The sequence below is a fragment of the Schistocerca serialis genome, chromosome 9, assembly GCF_023864345.2.
Source record: "Schistocerca serialis cubense isolate TAMUIC-IGC-003099 chromosome 9, iqSchSeri2.2, whole genome shotgun sequence".
NCBI lineage: Eukaryota > Metazoa > Arthropoda > Insecta > Orthoptera > Acrididae > Schistocerca > Schistocerca serialis.
In genome coordinates, this window is record NC_064646.1 from 82,946,105 (window position 1) to 82,967,508 (window position 21,404).

The 21,404-nt window shown below is 43.4% G+C and overlaps 1 long non-coding RNA gene across 1 annotated transcript in view; it reads left to right on the forward strand.

The window, feature by feature from the left end:
- Positions 1–21,404, forward strand: part of LOC126419803 (uncharacterized) — a 72,502-nt gene that overhangs the window by 37,195 nt on the left and 13,903 nt on the right. The window contains exon 2 of the long non-coding RNA XR_007576003.1: positions 3,835–3,912. This is a non-coding gene — a long non-coding RNA (uncharacterized LOC126419803). The remainder of the gene's footprint in view (positions 1–3,834; positions 3,913–21,404) is intronic.

Sequence of the window (21,404 nt, forward strand, 5' to 3'; positions counted from 1 at the left end):
GTAAGATGACCCAGAGAAACGGCGTCTGTATCTTCATCTATACTTCACAAGCCACTTAACGTTGCATGGCAGAGGGTACTTCTGGAACCTTTCCCATTTCGTTCATGAATGGTGCGTGAGAAGAACAACTGAGGATGAATTACTTGTTTTGTTTCGCTATGGGTCACAATATTTATTTGTTTACTTAATTTAATACTTTGGTACGCATTCTGGACCTGTTTGACTCATCATCAAGCGTTTTTTTTCTTTACACACAAATAAACAAATGTTAGTAAAATAATTTTAAAGTAACAAACTGGTAAATTACAAGATATACCTAATATAACCTCGATGCGGTCGCTTCCTGTGAGAAAAAGTGTGTGTGTGTATGTGTATGTGTGTGTGTGTGTTTGTGTTTGGTGTGTGTGTGTGTGTGTGTGTGTGTGTGTGTGTGTGTGTGTGTGTGTGTGTGTATTGTAAGTAGGCTGTTTAGGTTTTCATGTTGGTAATGCCAGATAGCGCTCTGTATGAAAATCACTGACTATGCTGTGTGCAGTCTGTGGCTGGTTAACATTGTTGGAATATTTGCTATTGGAGTGTTGGGCAGTTGGATGTGAACAGTGCGTGGCGTTGCACAGTTGGAGGTGAGCCGCCAGCAGTGGTGGATGTGGGGAGAGAAATGGCAGAATTTTCAGAGCGGACGATCTGGACGTGTGTCTGCCAGAAAAACGAAATTTGTAAGACTGGATGTCTTGAACTGATATATACATTATGAATTTTGAACACTATTGAGGTAAATACATTGTTTGTTCTTTACCGAAATCTTTCATTTGCTAACTATGCCTATCAGTAGTTAGTGCCTTCAATAGTTAGAATCCTTTATTTAGCTGTCAGTATTGGCGCTCTCTGTACTGCAGTAGTTGAGTAACGAAGATTTTTGTGAGGTAAGTGATTCATGAAAGGTGTAGGTTATTGTTAGTCAGGGCCATTCTTTTGTAAGGATTATTAAAAGTCAGTTTGCGTTGCGATAAGAAATATATTGTGTGTCAGTTTACTGTTGATCAGAATAAGTAAAGAGAGAAATGTCTGAGTACGTTCAGTTTTGCCCAGCTGTTTGAAGATCAAATAACGTAAGAGGTTTACCAGCAAAGTAATTTATAAATTTTTCTAAGGGGATGTTTCATAGTATGTGTGTGTGTGTATGTGTGTGTGTGTGTGTGTGTGGAAGAGGGCGGTTATGTCCATTGTTGTTTGGATATGGAGCAGAATCTTGTTGATTGTGGGATTGCTTGCTTTGGGCACATAGCAATGTTTTGGCCCAGTAGTACACTGAACTAATTATTTAACAATCTCTCTGCATGTCATAACTTTTGCTTATGATTTATGTATTCTGCACCAAGGTTCGATCCTGTGCAGGTCGTATTGTTTTTCGCTACAGTTTCCTGGCGGGATCATGACGTTTGCTACATTAATCACCGGCACATTTATATATATATAGCGAAGATTAACCTCTCTGTAACACTCCAGTGTAGTAACACCGAAGTTACTTTTATAGTTGATGGTTTTGCTTGTTTTCAGTCACATGGTTGGTAGCTTATTCCATAACTTAGTGCCTTATTCACTAAGTAACAGTGCAGTACATCTTCACATGCCTCCCAAAAAACAACAAGAACGGAATCAATCTGGACACTGGACTACGGTGTTCATCACGGCTAAACGCGTAACACCACAGTGACAACAATGCGAAGAATAGCGTCAAATCAGAGCTTCCTCAGATATGTCATCATGCGATACAGTAATACACCTCCATTACTGTGCACAATGAAACATAATTACTAATTTTCAGTGCATTTTACGAAAATTATTTTCTCGAACATCATGGTGAACTCAAAATGCATCTTATCGTGGTGTCTTAGGAAATGATATTTTCGTTGGTTATGAGTTCCATCTCAGGCAATGATGGCCGTCTCATGTGCACTATAACCTGGAAAAAGATCAAAGGCTTCACTATGGTTGTGTGTTGGTCTCCATAATCACGTGTCCTATGCAATACCACGTGGACACTAGTACTCGTGTGTTATGTTGTTGTTGTTGTTGTTGCTGCTGCTGCTGTTGTTGCATCCTCGTACCGAACTGTTTGATGCAGCTCTCCGCGCTAGCCTATTCTGAGTAAGCCTACTGGAAACTACACCCAACTGAAACATTGAAAATGTTGAAATGACAATTCCTTGATGTCTCAGAATGTGCCCTAAAAGCGAACCCCTTTTCTTACTGCCAGCATTTGCTGGCACACACACACACACACACACACACACACTATGAAACATCCCCTTAGAAAAATTTATAAATTACTTTGCTGGTAAACCTCTTACGTTATTCGATCTTCAAACAGCTGAGCAAAACTGAACGTACTCAGACATTTCTCTCTTTACTTATTCTGGTCAACAGTAAACTGACACACAATATATTTCTTATCGTAAGCAGTAGACTCAGTTTGTATCCGATGATGACGGTGCCTAAGGCACTGAAAACAGTCACGTGCCAATAAAAATACTGTCAATTCGAGACAGAGAATTCTTATTTTGCTAAAAGTTCTGAAGTTCAAAACTAATGCAAATTATATTTTGTAGAGCTCGCAGCGGCCTCAAGAATTGTCATTTCAAAGTATACTGGGTAGTGGAGGCTTGGAGCTATTGATCTCTTGGTCAGACGTCTGTCAATGTGTTGTCCCAGCTTGGACAGAAGAGTCCATCGACTATAGTAAACTAAATTCCACCTTTGTCACAATTTCTTTTACTAATAATTAATAAAAAATGATGTAGGTTGCAGTAGTTATTTGGAGATGAAGAGGCTTGCTCAGGATAGAGGGGAAAGCTGCATCAAACCAGTGTTCGGACTGACGTCCAAAAAAAGAACAACAATAATGCTGTTGGATTAATCCTCTTTATTCTGGCTTTTTAGTTACACCTGCATTGCATAGGTAACGTACCAGCCCCAAAATTCTAGTCTGGGCGTGCCACCAAGAAGCACAGCATCAAGAGTCCATGTATTTAGCGTGGGTACAACGTGCCGTATCGCTCCCAAAAGCTAATACTGTTAAATAGTGTATCTGTACAGCCGTCAGGTATAGAACCGACAACCAAATGCGCCCTAGAACCACTGTAGATATGTGTACCTCTTTGGCACTGATACTCCTCCGATTCTTTTCTCCTGTGAAAGAGACTTTCCAGCTCTGTCACTTTTTTTCAAAAATACCTGTGTTCACTTTCATAAATTAGCTAATCACATGTTTCCCACTCTGCATACAGGTGACTGCGTAATGTTTACATTATTAATAACACTTAATAACGTGTGAAGTACATAAAATCTGCAATGTTCAGTGCAGGAATGTGATATGTATAAAAAGATCTGTAAACTATTTTATGTTTGCGGATGCGTAGCTCCAATAGATTAAAAATTATCTTATGCATTTCAGTGTACAAATATAAGTTTGCATGACTTTTTTTGACAAATTTAGTATTAACACTTAAATGAAAATGTATTTAAAATTTTTCACTTGTTCGACACCCTTTGGGAACCATTTAACCTAAGATCTGTTGAAGCAATATTACTTCTTTTAGGTATTTTTGTTTTTATGACATGTTCTTCACCTTCTCTCTGTGAATACGTAGAACTTCTATGTTTAAGGCGTATAATGTAATCTAACTCTTCAGCTATACTGAACATCCTACCATTTCTTGATTATGCTTCGACATCTGAAATACTACTGAATAATACGAACACTAAATTCAGAGTATATATTAGTGTCAAATGTATTCACAATGTCACAACGAGCCCAATTTTGATCTGTTCCAGAGTGCACGGCTGGCGAAACTAAGCGGGAAAGCTGCAAAGTGTGCACGTGTTCCGCGACTGGAGTGTGGGTCTGTCCAGGTAAGGGAGATATAAATGAAAAGCACAGTATTGTGGATGTTCTAAATAATTAAGTTATCCCGTTAACCGGTTCTTGACTTACAGGTACATCATCACACTAACTATCGTGGACAAAGACTGTACACTGCTGCTGAGTAACACTGAAAGAGATTTTCTTTATTCTGGGACCTGCAGTTTAGAATTAGTAGATAATATGCTGCCTGACTTTTATTTTTGTATATAAGGCAATTACGGCTTTATTGCCTTCATCAGTGCATCTGCAAACAATCGTATTTACTTATATTTTACATAATGTATAGCTTATAAAGGTTTTTTACACTGGAGAGTCAAAGAAACTGTTACACCTGCCTAATATCGTGTAGGGCCCATGAGAGCAAGAAGACCTGCCTCAACACGACGTGGCATGGACTCGACTAATGTCTGAAGTAGAGCTTGAGGGAATTGACACCATGAATCCTGCAGGGCTGCAAAATTTGGAAATTTATTGTACGAGCCTATGGGACCAAACTGCTGAGGTCGTCGGTCTCTACAGAAGCTAATAATAACACTCGCTCAACAGAAAAGAGGATGTACATACGGTAAAACAGCGTAATAACCTATATGAAAGTTTAACTTAAAATTAACACAAGCGTACAGAAAAATAGCTTGAAGTATTGCATTTGGAATGTGATACAGGGACAGTAAAAGATAAATATATACAGAATATGTAAACAATACAGCAAAATACACAAATACAGGAAGAAATGGAGGACTAGAATGGAACAGACAGTGTGAGAATAAATGGAGAAATGTGAAGGTATGTTCTCAGCTGCGTTTGACCATTATATTAAATCGGGACTGTGAACCAGATGTTTATTGATTTTCAGGGCTTCCAACAAACTAATTTTTTGGCCTTTGCATGTTAAGCGGAGGGCCTTAGACAGTGGCTGGTAGCTGTGGCCCTCAGTAAATGTGCAGACATAGTTCTGCGACCTCCAGCTGCGTTCATTCAGCCAACCTAGTTGTTACGTCTCTGCCTGAGTAACCAATATAAAAATTATCACAATCGGGACAAGTGATTTTGTATATCGCACTGTTCCCAAGTAGTCGCGTTATATCATTGCTGTTACATCTACATCTGCATCTACATACGTACACCGCTAGCCACCGTACGGTGTGTGGTGGAGGATGTGTTGTACCATTACTAGTCATTTCCTTTACTTTTCCACTCAGAGCGAGGGGAAAACGACTATCTATATTCTTCCATAAAAGCCATAATTTCCTTATCTAATGTTTGTGCTCCTTACGCGAAATGTAAGTTCATGGCAGTAGGATCGTTCTGAACTCAGCTTCAAATGCCGGTTCTCTAAATTTTTTCAATAGTGTTCCTCAAAAAGAACGTTTCCTACCCTCCAGAGATCCCTGTTTCAGTTCTCAAATCATGACCGTAGTACTTGCATGTCGATCGAGCCTACCGGAAACAAATATAGCAGCCTGCATCCGAATTGCTTCGATGTTTTCCTATATCCCACCTGGTGAGGATCCCGGACACTAGGACAGAAACCCACAATGGGTCGCTCTAGTGTTCTATATGCGGTCTCCTTAAACAGATGAACCACACTTTCCTAAAATTCTCCCAATAAACCGAAATCTGGCGATATACCATCTGACTTTCGGAAAAATATCATCCACACAGTTCCGAAGACTGCAAGAGCTGACAAGTGCGAGAATTATCGCACAGTCTCCTTAACAGCTCATGCATCCATGTTGCTGATAAGAATAATATACAGGAGAACCGAAGACGTGTTAGATGACGATCAGTCTGGCGTTAGAAAAGGTAAAGGCAAGAGAGAGGCAATTCTGACGTTGCGGTTGATAACGGAAGGAAGACTAAAGAAAAATCAAGACACGTTCGTAGGATTTGTCGGCCTGAAAAAACCCTTCGATAATGTAAAATGGTGCAATATGTTCGAAATTCTGAGAAAAATAGAGGTAGGCATAGACGGGTAATATACAATATGTACAAGAGCCAAGAGGAGTAATAAGAGTGGACGACCAAGAACGAAGTGCTCGGATTAAAAAGGGTCTAAGACAGGGATGCAGTCAGTCACCCCTACTGTTCCGTCTGTACACGGAAGAAGCAATGATGGAAATCAAATAAAGGTTCAAGGTGAAAGAATAGCAACATACGATTCGCTGATGATATTGCTGTCCTGAGTGAAAGTGAAGATGAATTAGATCATATGCTGAACGGAATGTACAATCTAATGAGTACAGAATATGGACTGAGAGTAAATCGAAGAAAGACGAAAGTAATGAGAAGCAGCAGAAATGAAAACAGCGAGAAACGTAAAATCATGATTGATGGTCGCGAAGTAGATGAAGTTAAGCAATTCAACTATCTATGCAGTAAAATAACCAATGACGGACGGAGCAAGGAGGACACCAAAAGCCAACTAGCGTTGCCAAAAAGGGCATTCCTGGCCAAGAGAAGTCTACTAGTGTCAAACACAGGCCTTAATTTGAGGAAGAAATTTCTGAGAACGTACGTGTGGAGTACAGCAATGTATGGTAGTCAAACATGGACTGTGGGGAAACCAGAACAGAAGAGAATCGAAGCATTTGAGATGTGGTGCTACAGACGAATGTTGAAAATTAGGGCGACTGCTAAGGTAAGGAATGAGGAAGTTCTGCGCGGACTCGGAGAGGAAAGGAATATGTGGAAAACACTGGTAAGGATAGGACATCTGTTAAGACATGAGGGAATGACTTCCATGGCACTAGATGGGAGTGTAGAATGCAAAAACTGCAGAGGAAGAAAGAGATTGGAATACATCCAGCAAATAATTGAGGACGTAGATTGTTGCAAGTGGTACTCTGTCTGAGATGAAGAGGTTAGCACAGGAGAGGAATTTGTGGCGGGCCGTATCAAACCTGTCAGAAGACTGATAAACCACAAAAAAAAAAAAAAAAACGCCGAAGTCAACAACCCGCATTCCCCATTAAAATCTTTCAATCTTTACATGCTCGTTCCCATTCATATCGCTCTGCAGCGTTACACCCAGATATTTAATCGGCATGACTGTGTCAAGTGGCACGCTACTAATGCTGTATTCGAACATTAGGGGATTCTTTTTCCTACTCTTTTGTATTAACTCAACGTTTTCTACATTTAGAGCTAGCTGCCATTCATCACACCAATTAAAATTTTTTTCTATCATCTTGCATCCTACAAAAGTCTCTCATGTTCGCCAGGGGCGCCGACTTATAAAAAATATTGGATGGACCCATACTGGGGGTCTTGCCCCGGGAAATTTTATAAATTTTGGATGAAAAATAGTGAGTTTTCAAGTTTTTTTTAAGCATTTTAGAGTCATATGATCAACATTAGAACCCCGAAAACTGGACTCTCGATAACTCGACATTCTGGGAAACTTGACAAGACGGACACATTTTTTGGCTTTGAAAAGAGAAACAAAACATTTTCGTAAAAAGCTAATTTAATTTACAGTAACAATCTTGCTTATTGACGATTACAGAGCAGTGAATATATAGCTCTGAAAAGACTGAAATTATATTTAAATAAATCCTAAACTATCATTAAAAGAATAAAACATAAAATATTGCTGTCGCACAGTAATAGCACTTTGATTAATAAGTGAAATAGCTAATTTAAGCTTACTTTGAATAAGGCTCAGGGTTCATTAAATAAAAACAATCTCTGAAAGTTAATGCTTTAATACAGTTAATAAAGTTAATACAGTATGCACAATACTTTCAGGCAGAAAGTATGTAAATAGCGGGTTTTAACTTGGTGTTATACCCTAAAAATATTTAAGTATTTGATAATAACTAATACAGTACTATAGTAATATTGTAATAAAGTACTAAACTAGTACTAATACTTCGAAACTGAATCTTTAACATTATGTATGTATTTAATTCTCTGTTTTATAAAGGTTTTTAATATTGCTTTAAACGCCATTATTAGGGATAGAGTGCAAATGTCGACCGTCTGATTCGATTACTGAATATGAAGTCGTTGATGACTGGTCTGATATCCAATTCATCAAAAACATCTCGGTGGGCATCCAGAACAGCAAAGTTATTCAATCGCTTCTGTCCTATTGTTGATCGGAGATATGACTTCAGACGTCTAAGGGCGCTAAATGACCGTTCTGTTGTTGCTGTCGTGATTGGAACTACTTGGAGAAACTTAATGCACTTCACTACTTCTCATAACATTTCTCCAACTGCAGACTCTTGTGTATTGTACTTCCTTACATCACGCATGTTTTTTAAGACCATTTGTTTTTTATTAGCGATATCGGCTAACATATTCAAGTGTAAGCGCAGTCTCTCAATGTCTAAGTCATTTTTGAAAAACTCTGTTGATTTTTCCAAATTTGTTTCACCTCTGTTTACTAAAAGCAAGCACTCTCATTCAACTGCAGTACCTTGTGTGAGTCCAGTTGAAGCAAACCGCTAAGTAAGCACCGTTTCACAGACTTCAATGTCAATAGCTTTGTAGTATTCCTTTGGGGTTTTGAAAGTGTGCGGTCAGCTGGCTTCGTTTCTTTCATACTTCTTTGGTATACTTCGATTCCGAGGAAGCGAATGATCATCAACTTGTGAAGGTTTTTCTTTTAAACACAATTCCCAAAAGTGTTCAAAACTATCAAGCCTTCCATTCAACATACAAATCTAGGCCTCATATATTTTTTCCAGATCAGCAACACTTAGATGAGGACATTGAATTTTTTCATTGACATTCTCTTCTGGGTTCATTGCATGGCAATAAAGACGTAAAAAGCAATAAGTCTTGAATTGTAGCATTGACTCTAGGTAGCCTGCACATTTCTAACCTGCCTCTGTTTTGTCCTCTGCAGATTTTGCTTCAACTGGCAGTAAGCACTATGGGACTTAACATCTGAAGTCATCAGTCCCCTAGACTTAGAACTACTTAAACCTAACTAACCTAAGGACATCACCCGTGCAGAAAATGTTTCAAAAAACTCTAGAAGTTCTTCAACGTTTTTCAATATTCTCAACTCGCATAGTCCATCAAGTCGGGCAAAGGGGTCGTAGACCAGCTCGGTCGTTGGCGCTCTCACAGTGTATGCTTCTGAAAAGACCAATCCTATTGTTGGATTCCCAGACGATGTTTATTAAGTCCTTGGCTAAAGCTGTAAAGTCCCTCATAGACATAAGATGGCGGAGACTGTCTACAACTGCCAAGTCTAAACTGTGACCAGTGCAGTGCACATAACGTGCTTTTGGTTGTATATCCAAACTAACATTTTTAGTCCTTTGAACTTACCTCTCATATTCGAGGCACCATCGTAGTAGTGTCCTCTTAAGTTATGCATTAACAAATCAAGACCAGCAAAAACGTCTTTTAAATTACTAAACAGAGTTTGTGATTCAGTGTTGGGGATCTCGTATAATCCAATAAAGATTTCATTGATGATTAAGGAATCATCGACAGTACGAATACAAAATGACACTTGTTCGTGAATCGAAGAATCACTTGTTTCGTCAACCATAACAGAAAAATGTTCAGTCTTCTTGACTGAAGCCAATACCTTTCTCAACACAGACTTTCCTAGTGGATCAATGATCTCGTTTTGAATATCGTGGGACTTCCACTTATGCCCCAAACGCCCTAACTAATCTTTAAACTGAGGTATGTCATTCTTTCGGAGTTCCAACAATTGAAAAAAATGAGTTTACATCTTCATGTACTCTAATTGCTAGTCCTTGTCAGCATAGAAATTGCACGGAAGTAAAAACTGTTGCAAGAGCTAAACGGCCTTTCTTCATATCACTATCTAACTGTTCATTCAATTGGGATGCCACACATCGGTTAGTGACAGAATTTAGTTTCAGAACACCTTCTTTATGCGTAAATGTATTTTCTTGAAGACGAAATTTTTCCGAAGGCGTTTTCCGGTTAGAAAACCTTACAGAAGTAAATGCATCTTATTTTTTGAAGAAAATTGTACTAGATTTTTAGCATCTGCCTCTTTGCACGTTTTGCAAAAAACTTTTTCGGCAGATACTTCATATTCTAGCAGTGTATATTTGATCAGTCAAGACATCTGAAATGATCTTCCCTCACCGGATTGTCCAGGTTTCGGTTGTGAACGGTTCTCGCGTGAAGACGACGAAGTAGTTGACGACACAATAATTGTTGCAGGTTGACTTGCAGTATCGTCAACTTCCAAGCGCGCCTTTTTAGTAACAAATTTATCCATTGCAAACTTAATTCACAATACACTACGAGACTAAAGGAAACGAATAAAATATAGTCATAGTCCACTAGACACTGAAGTCGGAACACTAAACACATCTGCAGCATGCAATGAACGAAACCATCCACACTGAATGACTGCAACAGCAGGGTGGGCTTTATATAGCCATGGCGTCGTAATGTCTCGAAGCGTCAAGGCGACACAAGGCAGAGGGTTCCAGGTGCTCCTGCTCCAGTCCTTTTGAAGTCACCGCGGCCGCAGCGCTGGCCCGCCGGCGCCAGGCTTTCCCCGAATGTTCGCGCACCGGGACAAATTTTAAGAGTGCCCGCAGCCACGTAACACTATCATGATTCACACCACTCGTTTTCAGTTAACCTGCTTACTACCGTAATAATTATTTGTTTTAACTAATTACTGAATATACCGGGTGATCAAAAAGTCGGTATAAATTTGAAAACTTAATAAACAACGTAATAATGTAGATAGAGAGGTAAAAATTGACACACATGCTTGGAATGACATGGGGGTTTATCAGAACAAAAAAAAGTTCACAAAATGTTCGACAGATTGCGCTGGACAGCAAAACGTCAGTGGCTGCGCATGAGAATCGTGTATAGAAGGAGCTGTAATGAGAGAGAGAATCTACGGTGGTGGCATCGGTTCCTCTCCTCCCTCCAAGGCGACCTCGTCCTCATTCCCCAGCACACCCGCCCCGAATCCAACTCCACTCCCGATGTCATCCTCTCCTCCCCTAACCTCCTTGGCCGAATAGCGGTGGATGTCCTGGACTCCATTGGTAGTGACCATCTCCCTGTCCTCCTCACCGTTTCAGACGGTCGTCGCCCCCGCTCCGACCCTCGTAATGACCCTCCCCCTAAGTACGTCCATGATTATTCCCGTGCCGACTGGAATGCCTACCGGGATACCCACTCCACCCAGGTCGATAGCCACCCCTTCACCTACCACCACCCTGCTGATATTACCCATGCAGCCTCCTTTCTCCAGCAGCCCTTGTCTGAGGCCGTGGAGGCCCACGTCCCTACTGTCACCATCCACCCCCACCGTCCTACCTTACCCCCACAGGCCGTCCTCCTCCTCCGTGAATCCCGCCGTCTCTACCGTGCCTTCCTCCACACGCGTGACCTGGACACACTCCGACGCCACCGGCAACTCCAGCGACATATCCGAAACTTGCTCACGGCTAAGAAACGCTGGGACTGGCGACAGACATGCACCCGTTTAAATGCTACCCTTCCTATAAACTCGTCCAAGTTCTGGTCAGCCTTCTGTCGCCTTACCGGAACTAAACCCTCCCCCTGCTATCCTCTTCTCCATGATGATCACCGCTTCCCTGACACCCTTAGTAAGGCCAATCACTTTGCCTCCTACCTCTCTGATGTCTTTTCCATCCCCGATGATCCCCAGTTCGATTACTCCCTCTTCCTGGATGTCCGCGATCGAACTGACACCTCTGTCCCTCCCCTCGCACCTGGTTTCCAGTACTTGGACAACATTGCACACACGGAACTCAATGCCCCTATCACTACACAGGGCCTCATTGCTACACTCCGCACCAAACGCAACACCACTCCTGGTCACGATCGTGTCACCTACTGCCACCTTCGTGAAGCTCCTGTCTCTTTCCTCTCCACCCTGGCCAGTCTCTACAATGTAGTCCTGTCCACTGGCTACTACCCTAACCTGTGGAAAACCTCCCATATCCTGATGTTCCTTAAACCCGGTAAACCGCCGTCCACCATCTCCTCCTACCGTCCCATCAGCCTTACCTCGGTCTTCAGCAAGGTCCTGGAATCCATCCTCACCCAACGCATCCACCAGCATCTCCGCCAGCGCCGCCTCCTTCCCGTTAGCCAGTGTGGCTTTCGGCCATCCTTCTCTTCCGATGACCTTCTCCTTCACCTCACTCATCTCGTTTCTGAACAGCGTAATTCCTGTCGCTCCACTATCTTCCTCTCCCTGGACCTCGAACGTACCTACGACCGCGTATGGCATTTTGGTCTCCTCTTCAAGCTCCAAACCTTCGCCCTTCCCATTAACTACGTCCGTCTGATTGGCTCCTTTCTCTCCCAACGTCCTTCCTACTTCACCATCCATAACACGGATTCCTACACCTTTTTTCCCTCCACCGGTGTGCCCCAAGGCTCCGTCCTCTCCCCCCTTCTGTACCTTTTGTATACGGCGGACATGCCGCCGCCGTCACCCCCCGACCACCTTCTCCAGTTTGCCGATGACACCGCCTTCCTTGCTCTTGCCCCCACCCTGCAGTGTTCCCAACACCTTCTCCAATCCCATATTGACTGGTTCATCGCATGGTGCAACCAGTGGTAGCTTAAGGTCAATCCCTCCAAAACCCAGGTGATCATTGTAGGCAAAACCACCCCTTCCTTCCGCCTCCTCGATTTCTATCTAACCATCTATGGCCGTACTATCGCCCTCACCCCCACCCTTAAATACCTTGGCGACTCCCTCGACCGTCGCCTCTGCTGGACCCCCCATCTCCGCACAATCCAAGCCAAGGCACGCTCCCGACTCCATCTCCTCAAGCTCCTTTCCAGCTGTACGTGGGGTCTGGACCCCTCCACCATACTCCACACCTATAAATACCTCATCCGCCCTATCCTCTGTTACGCCCATCTGGCCTGGATCTCCGCCCCCCCCCCCCCCCTACCTTTTACAAATCCCTTCAGATCCTTGAACGCCATGCTCTCTGCCTCACCTATTGCATCCGTCTCCCCTCCCACACGTGGATCCTTATGACCTAATTCTGTTCCCCCACCTCCTCCTTTTCCTCGAACAGATACGGATCCTTTATACCTCCCGTAAATCGATCCTCCTCACTCGCTTGTCTCACGCATCCTCTCCCACCCCCACCTGCTGCCGCACCTGTATTCCCAGGTCGCTCCCGGTCTACATCTCTCCACCCTCCTTACCCTCTCCCAAGGTGGCTTCCGCCAGCTCCCACTCCCTGATGATGCCCTCCTCCCCTCCATCTACCCCTCCTATCAACTTTGATCCTCCCCTCCCACTTCCTGTGTTTTCTCCTTTGGGGACCCTCCCTCCATTCTCTCTCCTTTTCCCTCCATCCCCCCTTCTCTACCCCTCTTCCCCCAGGCTTCCCCTGCCCCCTCCTCCCTTCCTTCCTCCCCCCTATCTCCCCTGCCTTTGGCATCTCTGCTCTCCCCTCCCCATCTCCTACCCCCCTCCTCTCTTGGCAGGTCCCAGGACTTGTACACATTCAGTGGACATTCGAGCGCCAGAGATCATCGCCATCAGTGTCTCGTGTGTGTGCCTTCGTGTTTGTGTTTAGTGTTCTTTCGCCGTCAGCTCCACCGTTCACATGTGCCGTCGCAATCGTCAGTGTGTGTGCGCCGTGTCAACAGGTTTTAGTGTCTTTTCTTGTCCAGTGAACGGCTCCGTGTATATTGTTTTCTGTGTCTACAGTTTTTTGCCCACCGTTTGTATTGTATTATCTGTGCCTCCCTTATGTCTTATATTGTATTACTCGAGGCTGAAGAGCAGCGTACTATGCTGCTGACAGCCCACCTTTTTTCAAGGTGTTTAAAATCACAATAAAGAAAATAAAAAGAGAGAGAGAGAGAGAGAATCAAATGCGCCAGCAGCCGCAGCATGTTGACGTTACCTGAAAAGGCGCTTCTAGTGAAGCTGGATTATCAGAATGAGGAATGTGCTAGTTCAGCATTACAATCCTATCGCCATAGGAAGGGGATTCGAACGGGTAAAGGTCCGTTGGCAAATGCAGCTGTAGCAAGAATGATTTCGAAGTTCGAAGCCATGGGTTGTTTCGACGATAGACCCCGTAGTGGCCGACTGAGCACAAGGCGTAATGCTGCTGAGACAGTTCAGGAAGAAATGGAGACTGTAGCGGGTTCGTCTATGCTTGGCGAAGTCAGCGCTCATGCAGTAGCACGTCGCACCGGCATTCCATACACTACTGTTTGGTTGACACTGAGGCGTATCCTCCGATGCTATCCATACAAAATCCATCGGCATCATGAACTGTTACCTGGCGATTTAGTGAAGCGGAGGGTATTTGCGGTGTGGGCGTTTCAAAAGATAGCGAAGGATGACGATTGGTTGAGTAACGTGTTGTGGACCGACGAAGCTCGTTTCACGCTCCAAGGGTCTGTCAACGGCCACAACTGCAGAATTTGGGCTACCGAAAATCTTAGAACTGTCGTGGAAACTCCATTGCACGACGAGAAAGTCACGGTATGGGTTGGATTTACCACATCTACCGTTATCGGGCCATTTTTCTTCGAGGAAATGCGTGATTCTGGTTTTGTAACTGCTACCGTGACTGGTGAGAGGTATGCCGATATGTTACAGAATCGCATCATCCCCAGCCTGGCTGGTAAACACCGGCTGGAACGTACGATGTTTATGCAGGATGGCGCTCCATCCCATATTGCTAGTGCGTGAAAGATCTCTTGCGCGCGTCGTTTGGTGATGATTGGGCGCTCAGCCGCCACTTTCGTCATGCATGGCCTCCCAGGTCCTCAGACCTCAGTCTGTGCGATTATTGGCTTTGGGGTTACCTGAAGTCGCAAGTGTATCGTGATCGACCGACATCTCTAGGGATGCTGAAAGACAACATCCAATGCCAATGCCTCACTATAACTCCGGACATGCTTTACAGTGCTGTTCACAACATTATTCCACGACTAAAGCTATTACTGAGGAATGATGGTGGACATATTGAGTATTTCCTGTAAAGAACATCATCTTTGCTTTTTCTTACTTTGTTATGCTAATTATTGCTATTCTGATCAGATGAAGCGCCATCTGTCGGACATTTTTTGAACTTTTGTATCTTTTTGTTCTAATAAAACCCCATGTCATTCCAAGCATGTCTGTTAATTTGTACGTCTCTATCTACATTATTTCGTGATTTATTCAGTTTTCAAATTTATACTGACTTTTTGATCACCCGGTATTTTAAAAGACAACTATCGTCAAACAAGGCAAATAAAAAATTCCAACATAGTTTTGTGATTTTACAAAGCATAATATAACTAATAATCGCCTTAAATTATTGGGGGCCTCCGCCCCCCCCCCCCTCCCCAAACGAATTTCTGAGGGGGCTCGGGCCCCTTCAGGCCCCATAGAGTCGGCGCCTGTGATGTTCGCCACCTTCCCGTGAACCACAGCGTCGTCAGCAAACAACCGCAGACCGCAGGTCTTCCTGTCCGTCAGATCATTTATGCATATAGAGAATAATAGCATCCCTATCAAACTTCACTGGAGATCTCTCGAGGATACCCTCGTTTCTGATGAACACTCGCCGTCCACGTTCCATTACACTGCTTAAGAAGCCTTCGAGCCACTCACATATCTGGGAACCTACTCCGTAGTTCGTTCCTTCGTTAACAGCCTGCAGTGGGGCGCCATGTTAAACTCTTTCCGGAAATCTAGCGTTATGGAATCTGCCTATTGCCATTCATCCATAGATCACAGGATATGGTATAAGAAAAGGGCAACCTGAGCTCCGCAGGAGCTTTTGCTGTCTCATGGGATTTTATTATATTCGAATTGAAGATATGTTCAAGGATTCCGCAGCAAATCGATGTTAAGGATATTGGTCTGTAATTTTCCAGCTCAGTTCTTTTACCGTTCTTATATACAGGAGACAACTGTGCTTTTTTCCAGTCGCTGGGAACTTTGTTCTGGGCAGGAGGTACGCGATAAATGCAAACTGGGTTAGTGACCAATGCCGTATTGTACTCTTGACCGAATTGGGACCCATCCGGAAACTTTTTTAGTTTCTTCCCTATGGCAGGGATGGTTATTATATGTTCTCCGTATGGAAATCTGGGTGATATTCAAACGACTGTGTGCTTGTGTGCTGCCGCAGTGTAAACGATTTCTTAAACGAGAAATTATAACTCCAGCTTTCATTTTGCTATCTTCCGTTGCCACACCAAATTGGTCAACGTGTGACTGGATAAAAGTCTATGACCCGCTCCGCTGTTTTACGTAGGACCGGAATTTTCCCTGGTACTCGACTAGATTCCTTGCTAAGATATAAAAACTGTCTGTCCTGCTCTTTCCTCGCCCTTAACGCTTGCTCTGTCTTTTTGAGTTGTTCAATGCGGTTTACCTTGGTAGAACATTTCAGCCACACTTTTCTAAAACTTGCGAAGCGCACTATTCCACGTAGTGGCTGGCAAGCGTACTGGGCCACGATACCAAACTGATGACGATTACAAAGAAAGTACAGAGTTATTTTTTTACAGACACACGAATCTCTGCGGTCTTGGGCGTCTTGTCAGGTTCCACGTGGCTCCCTCGGGCATGGGTGTGTGTGTGTTGTCCATAACGTAAGTTAGTTTAAGTTCGATTAAGTATAGTGTAAGCTTAGAGACCGATGACCTAAGCAGTTTGGTCCCAAAAGATCTACCACAAATTTACAATTTTTTTTACACGAATATCGGCTAACTTCTACCTGTCCTCACTTTGGGCTGTCGTATTCCTCGAGTAGAAGGAAATTCTGTAGTTTCAGGGTTTCTTGTTTTGGCTACACTCTGCTATATCTGCCCTAGGTATGGGACTTTACAAGAGTACGTGCCAACATTCAAAGCAACAGAAGAGACGGTATAGAGGAAGTAACAATAGCTTGCTGATGTTTCGTCTCCAGTGTCCAAAGAAGGTTTCAGAACTGAACATAGACATTATAAAATTTACTGCCTTATTACGTAGCGATGACTGATCACATCTTACGTAGGAATCAAAAATTTAAAATTGTACCCTCTTCTACGCTCCCTCTGCTGTTCCTAACAGTACTCCATCCCTTATAGCTCATTAAACTCTCGTATCTTGGCAGGCACCCTCGTTTAATGGAACGTCTTGTCCGACCACGAATACACATGGTGGATCAAATAAAATTGGCCCGGAATATATTTCATGCACTTTAAAATAAGCAGCCTAACTTACATCATCCTTTCCGGTTGCGGGTAACGAAAGTTTGGTTGCCTGTCTTATTGTGTGAAAGGGCCAATTTCATTTGACCCACCCTGAAGTATTCCAATTCGTGACACTGCCATAAACACAGAAAGCGATGAGCTGTCCACTAAGAGTCAGCAGCCGATATAAGCAGGAAACTGCAATGCTAAAGGATTTGCTGAAATTACCTCGTGTTATTTGGCAGACTTTGCTGACTTGAACTTGTTGTTGTGGTCTTCAGTCCTGAGACTGGTTTGATGCACCTCTCCATGCTACTCTATCCTGTGCAGTCTTCTTCATCTACCAGTGGCTACTGCAACCTACATCCTTCTGAATCTGCTTGGTGTATTCGTCTCTTGGTATCCCTCTACGGTTTTTACCATCCACGCTGCCTCCAATACTAAATTGGTGATCCCTTGATGCCTCAGAACATGTCCTACCAATCGATCCCTTCCTCTAGTTAAATTGTGCCACAAACTTCTCTTCTCCCCAATCATATTCAATACCTCCTCATTAGTTATGTGATCTACCCATCTAATCTTCAGCATTCTTCTGTAGCACCACATTTCGAAAGCTTCTAGTCTCTTCTTGTCCAAACTATTTATCATCCATATTTCACTTCCATTCATGGCTACGCTCCATACAAATACTTTCAGAAACGATTTCCTGGCACTTAAATCTGTACTCGATGTTAACAAATTTCTCTTCTTCAGAAACGCTTGCCTTGCCATTGCCAGTCTATGTTTTATATCCTCTCTACTTCGACCATCATCAGTTATTTTGCTCCCCAAGTAGCAAAACTCCTTTACTACTTTAAGTGCCTCATTTCCTAATCTAATACCCTCAGCATCACCGGACTTAATTCGACTACATTCCATTATCCACGTTTTGCTTTTGTTGATGTTCATCTTATGTCCTCCTTTGAAGACACTACCCATTCCATTCGACTGCTCTTCCAAGTCCTTTGCTGTCTCTGACAGAATTACAGTGTCATCGGCGAACCTCAAAGTTTTTATTTCCTCTCCATGGATTTTAATACCTACTCCAAATTTTTCTTTTGTTTCCTTTACTGCTTGCTCAATATACAGATTGAATAACACCGGGGAGAGGCTACAACCCTGTCTCACTCCCTTTCCAACCATTGCTTCCCTTTCATGCCCCTCAACTCTTATACCTGCCATTTGGTTTCTATACAAATTGTAAATAGCCTTTCGCTTCCTGTATTTTACCCCTACCACCTTCAGAATTTGAAAGAGAGTATTCCAGTCAACATTGTCAACAGCTTCCTCTAAGTCTACAAATGCTAGAAACGTAGGTTTGCCTTTCCTTAATCTATCTTCTAAGATAAGTCGTAGGGTCAGTACTGCCTCACGTGTTCCAATATTTCTACGGAATCTAAACTGATCTTCCCCGAGGTCGGCTTCTACTAGTTTTTCCATTGTCTGTAAAGAATTCGCGTTAGTATTTTGCTGCCTTGACTTATTAAACTGATAGTTCGGTAATTTTCGCATCTGTCAACACCTGCTTTCTTTGGGATTGGAAATATTATATTCTTCTTGAAGTCTGAGGGTATTTCGCCTGTTTCATACACGTTTCTCACCAGATGGTAGAGTTTTGTCAGGACTGGCTCTCCCAAAGCTGTCAGTAGTTCTAATAGAAAGTTATCTACTCCCGGGGCCTTGTTTCGACTCAGGTCTTCCAGCGCTCTGTCAAACTCTTCACGCAGTATCTTATCTCCTATTTCATCTTCATCTACATCCTCTTCCATTTCCATAATATTGTCCTCAAGTACATCGCCCTTGTATAGACCTTCTATATTTTCCTTCCACCTTTCTGGTTTCCCCTCTTTGCCTAGAACTGGTTTTCCATCTGAGCTCTTGATATTCATACAAGTGGTTTTCTTTTCTCCAAAGGTCTCTTTAATTTTCCTGTAGGCAGTATCTATCTTACCCCTAGTGAGATAAGCCTCTATGGATATACATTTGTCCTATAGTCATCCCTGCTTAGCCATTTTGCACTTCCTGTCGATCTCATTTTTGAGACGAGTGAGAATTCAGCGATAGAGGGCAAGAGTTGCGTCTTCTTGTTTTCTTGTTACGTTTACAATGCCTCCCATACCGCAACGAGGAAGTGTGGGAATCAAGCGCTCAGGGGTGGGGGCGGTTTCATTGACGCCCTTTACGCCACCTTCTGAAGGCTTTTCTTGTCGATTCTGGGCGGCGAGGTGTGTGGGACGTTTCCCCGGCCACCCATAAGAAAGCCTCTTGATTTCGGCGCAGGATATCACCGTTCGGGCCTCTTCCACAGTGGCGTCAAAAGGAGGGGTTAAATGTGGATAAGAGGAATCTGACGACCTGCCCATCGTGTGACATGTCCACGATGGCATGGGTTAGAATTGTAGCGGGATATGCTGTCAGTGCGACACCAGTAACCCACCTTACACGCCACATGAAATTTTGAACTGCGGCGTTTTCTTCCACTTGTATCGACACTTTGCTTTCTGTAGCGTTTTCGAGCCCTAGTGTGAGACCGCTGGGCGCCATGCTTTTGCACCGTTACAGAGAAAGGTTGTAGACCTTTTGGAGCCAAATATCAAAATTATGCGTCTTAATGGCAGACAATTACGGCGTTTCGAAGAAGTGATCCTTCTTTTCTTTGCGCAATGTATTCCCAAAGGTTGAAAGGTCCTACAAATCAGGAAGGACCAAATTAACAGATTAAATTCATGTAAAATACTGTACAGAGAATATCTTTGAAGTTTTACGAAACTATGTTATAGCATTGATGAAAGAGGCCTACTCTTCAAAACACCACTATCAAACCGCTACTATCAAAAGGAGCTCTGCATGAATAACAGTGAGAGTCGAAACTACAGTGTGCTGTTGAAACGTGGAGAATGCTGTGGAGTGTAGTGCTTATTCGTGAACCCCATACATGTCCCATTACAATTGGAAATTTGTGGTAAATACCTATGGGACCAAACTGCTGAGGTCATTGGTCCCTAAGCTTACACACCACTTAAACTAAATTACGCTAAGGACAACACACACATCTATGCCCGAGGGAGAACTCGAACCTCCCATTACATGTTCCTCTCACGTTCCTGTTGATCTTATGAGTCACGTACACAAGAGGTGAGAATATCTCATAGAAATCACTACACAGCTTATTATAAAATATCGTCATTACTACGAGGGAACTTGAGAAAGTACACTACTGGTCGTTAAAATTGCTACACCAAGAAGAAATGCAGATGATAAACCGGTATTCATTGGACAAATATATTATACTAGAACTGACAGTTGATTACTTTTTCACGCAATTTGGGTGCATAGATCCTGAGAAATCAGTACCCAGAACAACCACCTCTGGCCGTAATTACGGCCTTGATACGCCTGGGCATTGAGTCATACAGAGTTTGGATGACGTGTAGAGGTACAGCTGCCCATGCAGCTTCTACACAATACCACAGTTCATCAAGAGTAGTGACTGGCGTATTGTGACGACCCAGTTGCTCGGCCACCATTGACCAGACGTTTTCAATTGGTGAGAGATCTGGAGAATGTGCTGGCCAGAGTAGCAATCGAACATTTTCTGTATCCAGAAAGGCCCGTACAGGACCTGTAACCTGCGGTCGTGCATTATCCTGCTGAAATGTGAGGTTTCGCAGGGATCGAATTAAAGATAGAGCCACGGATCGTAACACATCTGAAACGTAACGTCCACTATTCAAAGTTCCGTCAATGCGAACAAGAGGTGACCGAGACGTGTAACCAGTGGCACCACATACCATCACGCTGGGTGATACGCCAGTATTGCCATGACGAATACACGCTTCCAATGTGCGTTCACCGCGATGTCGCCAAACACGGATGCGACCATCATTATGCTGTAAACAGAACCTGAATTCAACCGAAAAAAATGAGGTTTGGCCATTCGTGCACCCAGGATCGTCGTTGAGTACACCATCGCAGGCGTTCCTGTCTGTGATGCAGCGTCAAGGGTGACCGCAGCCATTGTCCCCGAGCTGATAGTCCATGCTGCTGCAAACGTCGTAGAACTGTTCGTGCAGATGGTTGTTGTCTTGCAAACGTACCCATTTGTTGACCCAGGGATCGAGACGTGGCTGCACGATCCGTTGCAGCCATGCGGATAAGATGCCTGTCATCTCGACTGCTAGTGATACGAGGCCGTTGGGATCCAGCACGGCGTTCCGTATTACCCTCCTGAACCCACCGATTCCATATTCTGCTAACAGTCATTGGATCTCGACCAACG